Source organism: Rattus norvegicus, chromosome 19 (genome assembly GCF_036323735.1).
Source record: "Rattus norvegicus strain BN/NHsdMcwi chromosome 19, GRCr8, whole genome shotgun sequence".
Taxonomy (NCBI): Eukaryota; Metazoa; Chordata; class Mammalia; order Rodentia; family Muridae; genus Rattus; species Rattus norvegicus.
Window position 1 is genome coordinate 60,102,502 of NC_086037.1, and position 12,899 is coordinate 60,115,400.

Here is a 12,899-nt window from a genome sequence, read left to right on the forward strand (position 1 = left end):
CAGCAACCTTTGGCCACCTTGCTTTAAGACCTTATATCCTCTCTGCTGACCTCCTGACCCAGTCAATGCTGGGAGGCCTGCTCTCCAGCCCTGAGGGTGGTGCAGGTTCTTCCCCTCACCTTCCCATCTTCTCTACTTCTCCTCTGTCACATCCTTGGGCCTATTGTAGACTGCTATCCCTCTGAGCATGATATGGCCATTGCACCCTTGACCTCCAGGTGTGGTTGTCCTAAGAGACCAACATAAGATCAGTCCCATTAATACTCCATCATGGAAGCAGAGGGTGACCCATGAACTCCAGTCTATCAGTTACAATTTGTAGACAGCAAGCTTTTGTTGTGAGGAAGGGGCTCACAAGGCCACTTCCCTTCCTGAGAATGTATAAGCAGAGAAGAGTTGCTGGGAGGGACCGAGACATTTGCTTCAGTCTTGTAGCCCCTTGTGATTTGTACATAGTGCTCTAAGTAACCCTCACTCTGCTCCTATAAATAACCCCACCGAAATGCTTTGATCCACCATGCTAGACTTGGGGGAATTTCTTTGGTCTATTGTTGATACCCTATCCGGGGTGAAAAGACACTTGTTTGTCTCCCCAGATAGAGATCACAACAGTTACGTGTGCATCTCATTGGCCCATGTTTCCCTCTCTGTGTGGTTTCCCCCCAACCACCACATCCCCTGGCCTCCCCACCATACTGCCCCAGCCCACACCCCTCACACAGCATCTCTTCTTGCTAAAGAGTGCACAGATCATCATTCTGTCCCCATCACATTCAGCTCTGGTTTAATTGTCACCCTTGCCCCATAGAGTTATTGCCAATTGATCTCCTTATAAGCATCTGTTTGGTTTTTTTTTTAATTTTTAATGATGTACTGGGCTCTTGACAAGCCTTTCTTTGGTACAGCTTTCTCTGAGCGGTGCCTGTAGACATGAATTATTGGAGCCCTTGGTATTATAGGGATAGGTTACAATGGTGGACCTTGGTCATTCTCTCTTTGAGAGTTTCCCAGTGACTCCCTAGAGCTCTGTTTTGGGAAGACCCTTGACACAGTTCCTATACCAGATTAAAGAATGGTGGAGTTGGTTAGCAATGTCTATAATGGACAAAGGATTGGAAAGATAGACGACCATGCTAAATGTTTGCCATGAAGACTCTGGAATTATTCTGTATCAGATGAAATAATCTTGAAATGTACGGGAAAGCTGTGTCCAGTGATCTTTAGACAGGAATGAGGATCAGATTCAATGGAGGCACCAAAGGTTCCTTCCCTGTGAGGGATACACCGCTTTGCTGCCATGTCTCCTCAGCTGTACAAACAGAGCATGAGGATAAGTGTCTTAGTCCTCACAGGTCCTGCCTTAGGTGTGCATCTCAAGCCTAGTCTGGGTTACATAGAAACGCACAGACCTTCCTGTCCTCTCAGTCTACCAAATTCAGGATCACAGATGTATATATCGGTGCTGAACCTGGACTAGGGGTTCCTTATAGGATGGCCAGTCTGGTGATGGAGGGCATGCTGGTGGAAGAGACTGGGCTACTACAAGTGTCACCGGCCGAGGGTCACACAGCTGATAAGTAACAGAGACTGAATGTAGATCTAGTGTTTACAAGGTGTGTAGCCTTCTGCTACGTCCCAGTAGCTGAAGAAAAGAGGCACATTGCACAGTCCTCCTGGTCCCCGGATACCTTACATTTTGCTGAAGGGTTGCTCAGGAGGTTCTCCAATCCCAGGAGAGGCAAACGTTGGTTTGGAAAAGATGGATTCCATTGACATTGCTGGTCGGGTGGAGTTGTCCTCTCCCCTTCAAGGTCATCTAAAAATGATTTTTCATCCCCAAGGTCAGTCACTCTCCTTGCAGAGACGGGACTGAGGATTGTGCCAGCAGCAGTAGCAGCTGCAGCTAAAGGATGGAGCCTCCATCCCAGAGATGCTCCTCCCCTCCTCAGTGGGCAAAGGCTAATTAACTCCCGATGGCAAGCAGGCTGCTATGACTGCCAGTTCTCTTTTGAAGAACCCTCTTCAGCATGCTCCTAGCTTCTCTCTTCAACAATACACTCAAATGAGTGACTGGCAGCAAGCAGCTTCTAACTCCTGGGGTCTCTGCTTGCCCCTGTGAACCAGGGTTGGTGGGGACCACATTCCCTTAGTGCCAATGCTGCCTTGTATTTTTGTTGTTGTTGTTGTTGTTGCTGCTGCTGCTTTTCCAGGGTCTCTTAGCACCTTGTTTGCATTTTGTCAATATTTATCTTTCCCAGGTCAGACACCTTGGCACACATCTACAACCCTGGCACTTTGGAGGCCCTAGGAAGAGGGTGACAAGTTTGAGGCCAGCCTAGACAGCAAAACTATCTCAAAAACCAAACCAAAGGACTAGGGATCCAGATCACCAAGGAGAGTGCTTGCCTTTCAAGCAGGAAGGAAGCCCCAGGTTCCCTCCTCAGCAGGATATAAACTAGGCACAGTGGGACATCCATGTAGTCCCAGCATTTGGGAAGTAGAGGCAGGAACATTAGAAGTTCAGGGTCCTTCTCAGCTAACTAGTTAGTGAGCTTGAGGTCAGTCAGGGCTACATGAAGGCTACATGAGATCCGGTCTGAAAAGCCAACCAAGCAACAAATAAAAATTTAGGATAATAAAAGAAACCATTATTAAATAAATGTTTAAAATCTTCCCTCAGTGTGGCATCTCCTTAAGGTCAGACTCATGATAAAACATTTGGAAGTGGGAAAACTGGAAAAGATATGAGAGAGGAGAAAACATATTCCTGATTTTAGCATTAGGTTAAACAAAAACAGTAAGAAAGAAAATCAGTATGATTCTAATTATAAACAAATGACCAGCATGTGGACTTAAATGGCCTAGACATGCATAGGAAAAAAGCCAGAAAGTTACTGATAGGTTAGTCTGTGCAGCACAAAATAACAACTTTTATCTCCTCCCCAAACTATGACTTTCGATTCTAACGAGTAACTCCTTCAAACAGGGGGAAAAAGTTTGCCGGGATTTTCATTCCTTTGTTTATTTGGCTTTTTTAATTTTGTTTCTGACACAAGGTCTCAGCACACCAAGGTGGCCTCAAGCTCCATATTTGAGCTTAGAATGACTTTAAACACCGTCTCTCTTTTTTAGTAAAAGGATTTATTTCCGCGTACGAGCATGTATGTGTCTGAGTGAGTGTATCCTACACGAGGCTCCTGCCCAGGCCAGAGGAGCATCGATCCTCTGGAGCTGCAACTTCCGGCATTTGTGAGTCACCCGATACAGAGTTGGGGATGGAAGGCAGGTCCTCTGTGACAGAGCACAATGGGTGACCCCATCTCTCCATACCCCACCTTGAATTCTTGGTCCTCCTATTTGACCTTCGGAGAGCCTGAGCTTTTCTCCTTTCCTCTTTTGAGAAACAGTCTTGCTCTGGTTTCTAGGTGAAGTTTCGGCGGATCTTTCTAGAAGCGTTAAGTGGAGTGCTTCCAAGCTCTGCCTCTCCTCCACTTCCTGCTATGTGAGTTCAGAGAACCTGGAGGCCCCATCATTGTCACCCCAGCCACAAGGATCTCAGTGGCTTCCTCTATGGCAGTCAAGGGAACTCCCTTCTGCTCAGTTCTTTGGGCAGAGGAGATGCGCTGCACGAACCCCTTCAATCCTGGCTTTTGTGTTTACAGACTTGGGGGGGAAGGAACGGATTCTCCATCTACCTCCATCCCCTTGAATAAACCACACCTAGACTTCTTCTACCTGCCTCTCTTAAAAAAAAACACTTAAATAGAGAAAAAAAAATCAACATGTACGTGTGTGAAGTATATAGGGACACGCATGTAACAGTGAGTTATGGAGGCCAAAAAACACCTTTCTGAGTCAATTCTCTCTTTCCACCTTTATGTGAACTCTAGGGATAAAACCCAGGTCACCACACATGTTCGACAAGTGTCTTTACATCCGGAATTATCTTGCCAGACCTTTACCTGCCCCCTGGTGTATTCCCAGATGAAAGGTCATATACAGGTAGCAAACAAAACAAAACAAAACAAACAAACAAACAAACAAACAAAACAAAAACAGGACGGGCTTGAGAGTCTGTGCCTATGAGCACAAAGCCCACCCTCTCCCCCCAAAGTGAGCCCCCCTTTGTCTTTCGCACCATGTCACAGGTGGACACCGGCTCCCTGGTCGACCTTCTGGCTGGAGTACAGCAGCCCATTGACTTTATTGCCCAGCACAGCCTCACGCTGTCCACTTTTCTGATCAATGCTTATCAGTTTGCCAAGAGACAGAGCCTGCTGCTGGAGAGATTGATTCCTGGTTATTTATCTCCCTCGGCCCAATGTAAATTGGTCAATCCTATTCGCATGATAAAAATCATAATGTCTCAAATTACTTACTCAATAAAATGTGGGTCTGTCTATTATTAGTGATCATTAGGGTCATAATACAGCATGGAAATGTGGAGCAAATTAACCACTCATGCAAGCCGTGGGCCCGTGTGCAGCTAATCGTATGCACACAGTTCCAATGGGCAGAAGGGTTTGTGAGATCCATTTCAAAGTAGGAAGGGAGGAACGCCCATACATTTTTCTTCTCACTCTGAATTTCTCACAGCAACTTTTATCTAACATACAATGGAACGATGAAAGTTACCAAAAAGGGGGAAAAATAGAAAAGGAGTGGAAAAAAAGGAAAGAAAAAGTAGAACTGTAACTCAAAATAAATAACATATCTTAATGGCTCCATTCATGTGTCATTAGATTTTTGAATGATGCATCAAAATTCTACCTTGAGCAAACTCCCACAGAGCCCCTCCTTTCTTGTCCCTCTTGCCTGACAACTGAGTTGTTCTCCCTGAAGCTTTCTACTCAGTGACGTCATGGGACAGGTTCTACAGTCACGATGAGTTCCCATCGTACCTTGGCCAGGCCATTTCCTCTGTGGCACAGGCTTCCTGGACACGTGGGCAGGTGAGAGGCTCTGACTGCAACGGCTGGTGTCTGGATATGAGAGAGAGGTAGCTTTGAGTGGCGGTGTCAGTTTAAAAGAAAATGAAAACAATACTGTGCATGTAACTTGTTTCCTGTGAGGGTGTGGGGAAGCCGCACAAGGACCTTCACAGGTTCAAACGATGAGATGAATGGAATAATGGCTTCGTGCCAGGAATCGGACACTTCTACAGGTGTTGGGTATATGTGAAGGTTTCTTCTAGAGAGGGTGTATCATCATCACCACCACCACCACCACCACCACCACCACCACCACCACCACCACCACCACCATCATCATCATCATCATCATCATCATCATCATTGAATCTGATACAAGATCCAAACCAAAAATTTAAATGGATTTAAAGAAAGCCCTTACCACTACCACCACCACCCAAAACTAACCAAACAAAAACAAAAGACAGAAAAACAACAACTTTGGATGGGGATCTTACTAGTATTCAGGTGGGCCTGATTTTAGGCCTAACGGGCTGAAGGTTCGTAAATGGTACCTCAGGATTTACTTGCCTTTTTCTCAGTTTTTGTCAGTTTCTGTGTTGGTTTATACTAGGAAAGATGAGAAGGGGCATATATATAGAAAACTCTGGAAACAAAATATCCATGAACACCACTCCTAATACTACCAAAGGGTGGGAATGCCACCATGACTTCTTACACCATTCTGGCTGCTTTTCACGGTGGACCAATCACTGTGGGCCAGAGGCTGCAAAACTCTCATCAGGGAGGCCTCAGCTCTGTGGTCATTCCTAGAACCAGGAAGTAACTTCAGCATCACAGCCCCAAGGGGCTTTGAGATATTATAGACAAAAGAAAGGGAACAGATACCAAGAATCCAAGCTAAGGTCCACTCTGTTTAGGTATGTTCTGGACTTACCTTTTAGTGTCCCAACAAAACCAGTGTTTAAAGAAGATGAAGACTTATGAAAAGGCCTGAAGGTCTAAGAGGATGACTGTGTAGTCAGAGGACCCCAAAGGTGACTGATGTTGGCAGCAGAATAGGATACAGACAGGGCTCTGTTGAAGGGCATGGGTCCAGGAGACTGGGATTGGCACTTACTCAGTAATTCTGTCAACGTCTCTTCTTTTGCACATGTCTATGTATGTGGTATGTGTGTGAGCATGTGTATGGGCTCACATGTGTGTGGGAGATGTGTGTGTGTGTGTGTGTGTGTGTGTGTGTGTGTGTGTGTTGGCCAGAGGTTGCCATCGAATGTCTTCACAGATTGCTTTCTACCTTCTATACTGAGGCAGATATCCTGCTTGTCTGGCTACCCAGCTTGCTCTGACAATCCTCTGTCTCTGCCTCCTGGGTCCTGGGGATTTGAACTGGTGGTTCTCACCCTTGTGCTTCAAACACTTTACTCATTGACTCATCTGTCCAGCCCTAGGCCTGATAAATTGACTGACCCTCATTGAGACCTCAATGTGCTGAAGCGTAAAATGCCCCCATTGTAGTTGAGTTTTTGGTAGGATGACCAATCAGATAACAGGTATGAGTCACTGGATTGTTAGTTACTAACTGCATCGTGGAGAGATTCTCAGATTATGGCCGCAGGCTCTGGAAGATGTTAAGCTCCCTGGAAAGAGCATGTTTGGTTCTGACAAGGTGATTTCTCCATTTCAAATCTAATAGTCAGGGAGAGTGTATCTTTCCAAACCCTGCATTGGGATCAAGCAGTAGGATACTACAGACCTCGCTTCTGAGGGTGGGGAATGAAACACACAGCCCTGAGACTCAGTGATGCCCACTGGATGTTTGGCCTAATGGAAAGCTGACCAGAGCTCACTGTCTTTGCCAAGGGTCAGCCAGGTGTGCAGCTTGTGGCTTGAAATAGAGCTGGGCTCTCTTTCCATAGGCACATCTTATGTGGCCTCTGTCCCTCAGATGTTCCAGCAACACAGATCTAATGGCTCTCCACCTTTCAGTGCACTCTGTTATGTGTTCAGCAGTTGGTGTCTCTCCATCTTCTTTTGGGCTCTGTCTTGGGGGAGCACCGTCTACATCCGTTTCCTAGCCACTGTGGCAATAAGCCACCACAAATTTAGTGGCGTGGATTAACCATGCAAATGTATGTCTTTGCAGTCAAGGATACAGTTCTGTTGTGTATCTCTATGTCTGCGTGGTTTTGTTTTGCTTGTGGGAGGTTTATTGGTACCTTGTTTTGTTGAAGCGGGGTCTCACTCTGTAGCCTATGCTGGCTTCAAACTTTCCATCCTCCTGCTTTCACCTCCTAAATTCTAGATGTATTTCATCACCCCGGCATACAAGTCCTAAAATCCAGTCTTAACATCTATGGCAAAATCCGTTTCTTACCTTTTACAGATTCTAGAGGGTTGTGACATTCTTTGGTAGGTGGTCCCTTCCTGTAGGATTCAAACACACCATCCCAGCCTCTTCGTGGTCTCAGATCTCTCTTCCTCTTCCTCTTTCTTTTCTCTAGTCTGTCATCACACAAGTTCTAACTTTGACCTGCCTTCTTCTGTCTTCTATCTTCTGTCCTCTGTGTGTGTGTGTGTGTGTGTGTGTGTGTGTGTGTGTGTGTGTGTGTGTGCAGGTACATGTAGAGGCCAGAGAACCTTCTTCTGTCTTCTGTCTTCTGTCCTCTGTGTGTGTGTGTGTGTGTGTGTGTGTGTGTGTGTGTGTGTGTGCAGGTACATGTAGAGGCCAGAGAACCTTCTTCTGTCTTCTGTCTTCTGTCTTCTGTCCTCTGTGTGTGTGTGTGTGTGTGTGTGTGTGTGTGTGTGTGTGTGTGTGTGTGCAGGTACATGTAGAGGCCAGAGAACAATCTTGACTGTCTTTCCTCAAGCACCATTTACCAAATAGGTTTTGTTTGTTTGTTTGCTTGTTTGTTTTTTGTTTTGTTTGTTTGTTTTTTGCTTTGTTGTTGTTGTTTTTGAGACAAGGTCTTTTACCAGCCTGGAACTCATGGTTAGACTAACTCTTTATATCTCCCTACATCTGCCTTCCTAGAGCAGACATTACAAGCAGACTCTTCCATGCCCAGTTTTGTGTGTTTGACCTTTGCTCTGGGCATTAGACCCAGGTCCTCAGGCTTGCAAAGCAAAGTACTTTACCTAGTAAACTGCCTTCCCAACTCTTCCGTCCCTTTATAAAGACCCTGTGTTCAGTCTACTCAGATAACCCAGCCCACTCCCTCTTTTTTAAGACCCTTAACCAGAGCTACAAGGTCTACCTGGCTCCGTCAAGTAATGTTATCTTCACTGGTTCCCAAGAGAAAAGATGTGGTGTCCCAGAAAGAGGACATGATTCTCCTCTGTCATTCTTACATTTGATAATATTGACATATCTCCCAAGTGTAAATGTTCCGCACAAAAGGGACTTTGATGCTGCTGAAGATGTCTACCACTGAAGAGCTGGGGATGTGAGGTGCGGCTCGGCCCTCACCTCTGACCTTGTCTCCCTACAGCATCTATCGTCCATGTGTGTCTCAGCTTCTGCAGCCATCAAATCAAGATGTAGAGGAGGTGCAAGGTGCCATCGGAGCATGTAAATGTCTTAGAGAGTTTCCAGTGACTGATCTGTCGAAGTTTCGTAGGGTAGACTTCTCAACAGGAAGTTTTACCCTCACAGACATGGAGACCAGAAATCCAAAATCAAGATGGTGGAACGGCCATAGCCTGTGAACATTTGGGTACCTTTCCCATGCCTTGTCCTAAGTCCTGCTGGTGGCTGGCAGACCTGGGGACTCCTTGGCTTCTGGATTCATCACCTCAAGCTCTGCCTCTTTTATCATGCAGCTGGTTTCCCTGTGTTTCTGTTTATTACTATCACTATTATTATTTTGTTAATGTTGCTGTTTTGTCTTGTTTGGAGGTAAGGGCTTCATGGTATTAGTTTGGGCCAGCCTTGAACTTGCTATTCTTCTGCCTCAGCCTCCAAAGAGCTGGCATTATAGGTGTGTACCGCTACTCCTGGCTCTCATGAGGACAACAGTCCTGTTGAATTCTTAACTTAATTACACTTCTATGAAGACCCTACTTCCGATCCAGGTCCTCTTCTGAAGTCCTGAGATGGTCAGAAATCTTGGGACTCCCATGAGGATCCGTGTCCAGAAGGTAGAGAATGAAGTATGTTGGAAAGGAGAGGTGAGGCTTGATGACTTTTCCTCAAGCCTCTACTCTTGACTCTGTTTTGTGGACATAGGTGGAAGGTCACATCCCAGGGCAGCCGCACTCTAGGTACTCGCTAAAGTTTCATTTATACTCCGAGGACTATCTAACAGGATGGCAGTGATGTCACTGGGCTTGCAATCTTGCCTAGAAAATGGAGACCTGGTATCTCGTTGATTCACGGTCACACACTGGAATGACTGGAATGATCTGAACACTTTCAAAGACTCACAGACAAAACAACGTAACACATTTCATATTGCTTAAGATCTCGAACCCAGAGTCTCCTGTCAGCCTCAGTCCTGTGACCCAAGTAGCCAAAGACCCACCTGTCATCACTCTCTAAAATGATACAACTCTTCAAGGCGACCTGGCAAAGACACTAAGCAATGAGTTTCCGATCCCAGACATGGAGGACCGTGTTTTATTCCATAGGGCATGCAGATGCCTCCTTGACAAATGCTTGTCTTTAGCTTTCTATTTTCGAACTGGAGGGCAAGCCAGGCAGGAGCTGGCCCGTGGGAGAGCTTGGGGGCTATGTTTTCAGCGGAGAAAAGTGGTCATGAACCTTGCCATCTCCGGTAAACCCAGATGAAAGCCCGGAGCCTCCTGGCCCTGCCGCCCCCCACGCACATGCTGCGCACCTGGACGGCGTTCTACCTGTTTACAAATTACGCCTGTTTTCTGCTTGGTTCAGCAACAACTGTTTACCTCCCCGGTGATGTAATTAGGGCTTCAGAGTTCACGGGTGCCTATTATGAGCTCTCCTGTGTTTTGTCTTGGCGCTTCGTTTCTGTAGCAGTAATCATATATATATATTAAAATTTGGTATCAATTGTTTGGCTAAATTATGCACAGTGGGCCACCCTAACCTGCCATTAACATAACATATGCTAAACAATGTGTTGATGCCCCCCCCTACTACTACTTCTTCTTTTTTTCCTTCTCCCTGATAATTATACTCCAAAGCATCAATTGCTTATTCGGGAAAATTCAACTTGGAGTCGTTCTCATTTCTTCAAACTTTCAAATTGTCTCGCTGGCAGCCAGTGCCGACCAAGCATCCTTCAGTTGTCGTCCCAGGTAGCGGAGCTGTTTTCTTGCTGCCACATGGTAGTCACCGTCATCAGGCTTGCCCTGATGCTCCAAGCTGAGCCACCGCTATTCCAAGCAGAGCAGCACCCAGGCCTTGGCGTGATGATCAAAACTTGCCACAGGTGTCGCTGGATTCATGGCTTCCCCCCACCCTCACTCCCACCCCCACCCCCGGACAAATACACAGCAAATCTTTCTTAGGTGACAGGCACTGTACTGGACACGGGCCTCCAAAAAGACTTAAAGTGACAGGTTTCTGGTCCTCTGACAATTTATAATCTCCTGTGAGGAATCTGCAATTTATTTTGCTCAAAGGGGTTATTGAATAAATGTTTTAAGCTCTGTGGACTGCATGCTCCATCCCAGCATTCAATTCAGCTGCTGTAATTCAACAGTCGCACGCTCATGTGCCAACAGAACTCTTATCTACAGCGAGAATCGGGCCACATTGGCCAACGCTTATTCATAAATAAATTAGTTGCATTTTATGTGCGTGAGTGTTCTGGCCTGCATGCCTGTGTGTGCACCGTATGCATGCAGTGCCCACAGAGACCAGAAGAGGGCGTCAAACCTACTGAAACTAGAGTTACAGACAGTTGTGAGTCACCACATGAGGGCTGAAAACCAAACCCAGGCCTTGTTTGAGAGCAGTAAGTACCCTTAGCCTCTGAACCATCTCGCCATGATTTAGCTTTGTTGATAATGATATGCTTAAGACTGTGCTATGTAACTTTTCTCCAGGAGACATGAGCAAACAACTATTCACCCCAGAGAAGGGTTTCAGTGATTAAGAAAAGAAATGACTGAATGTAAATCCAATTGGTGAGCGGTTGAGTTTACTAGCATTACTTATAAGAGCATAGGTAAGACAAAAATAGCATCACTAAAAATCCCACCCCAATGTGGGTAATGATTCACAAAAGTTGTACCCTTGGAGTTCCCCTGGAGCCCTCTGGAACCCTCTGGAGTCCCCCAGAGTTCCCTGGAACTTCTAGGCAGATCCCCTTGTCAGTCCACTCTCCCCAGCAATTGTTACTGTGTATGTAACCTTGGGAGGGGTCTGTAAGTCTTGTGATTTCCTAAACTTCCTTAGCCTTGTATGTTTCCCTAGCTCACAGAATCTTTGTGAGCCTCTCTCCTCTCTCCAGGAGAGAAGTTGTCAATTCAGCAACAGTAACACCGCAGTTGGTGGGAGGAAGGAGATAAGGACCTGACGTAAACAACACTGTCCCACTGCAGAATACCAGGGTTCATCACATCAGGGCTCATGCCCAAAATGAGTCCACACTGATTTCCCGGATGACTCCACACAGGGATGCAACCAAAGAGTATCTAAAACTGAGGGCGTTGTCTCTCGCAGACAGTATGTTCCCTATGTGGTATAGCATTCCTGGGACAGTCTGTAGAGTGTGACCTGGGAGGCCCAGCTTCAGAGGCTAGTTAGTGATAAGGTGTCTCTGGATTTGCAGTGGAGACAAAACACAAACACTAGGCAGTAAGCAGTGGGTATCCTTGGGTAGAGGTCAGGGTGGTAAGACTGTGTAGCTACGGGGCAGTACACATGGGAGTCCCAGGGCATAAAATAACACTACCTAGAAGAGGAGAGAATGAGTTGGGGCTTTAGAATGAGAAGAGGCGACCGCCTGATCAGGTGGGCACTCCTGAGGCTGCAGAGCGGAGGAGACCACCAACACTGCCCACCCCTGCCCACATCCCTGGCCCAAGAGGCAACTGTATAAGGCCTCTGGGTTCCCGTAGGGGAGGGCCCAGGAGCGGCAGGACCCCTGCGCCTGAGACACCGCTGGAACCTGAAGGAGACAGACCGGATAAACAGTTCTCTGCACCCAAATCCCGTGGGAGGGAGAGCTAAACCTTCAGAGAGGCGGACACGCCTGGGAAACCAGAAGAGACTGCACTCTGTGCACATGCAGACGCCAGAGGAAAACACCAAACGCCATCTGGAACCCTGGTGCACGGAGGCTCCCGGAAAGAGCGGCGCAGATCTTCCCGGTTGCTGCCACAGCGGAGAGGACTTAGGCAGTACCCCACGAGCAAACTTGAGCCTTGGAACCGCAGGTAGGACCAACTTTCCCCCTGCAAGAAACCTGCCTGGTGAACTCAGGACACACAGAGGCAAAATTCCTCTAGAACCGGGCACTTCCTGTGTTTACCGGAAGTCCCACACCCGCGGATCCTGGCCCGCAGGAGCTCTCTGCTCCCAAACCCCGTGGGAGAGAGACCTCACCGCCTGGTCAGGTGGGCACTCCTGAGGCTGCAGAGCGGAGGAGACCACCAACACTGCCCACCCCTGCCCACATCCCTGGCCCAAGAGGCAACTGTATAAGGCCTCTGGATTCCCGTAGGGGAGGGCCCAGGAGCGGCAGGACCCCTGCGCCTGAGACACTGCCGGAACCTGAAGGAAACAGACCGGATAAACAGTTCTCTGCACCCAAATCCCGTGGGAGGGAGAGCTGAACCTTCAGAGAGGCAGACACGCCTGGGAAACCAGAAGAGACTGCACTCTGTGCACATCCAGACGCCAGAGGAAAACACCAAACGTCATCTGGAACCCTGGTGCACGGAGGCTCCCGGAAAGAGCGGCGCAGATCTTACCGGGTGCTGCCGCCGCGGAGAGGACTTAGGCAGTACCCCACGAGCAAACTTGAACCTTGGAACCAC

The 12,899-nt window shown here is 47.4% G+C and overlaps 1 protein-coding gene across 3 annotated transcripts in view; it reads left to right on the forward strand.

The window, feature by feature from the left end:
- Positions 1 to 12,899, forward strand: part of Wwox (WW domain-containing oxidoreductase) — a 930,922-nt gene that overhangs the window by 764,100 nt on the left and 153,923 nt on the right. The gene's annotated exons all lie outside the window — the stretch shown is intronic.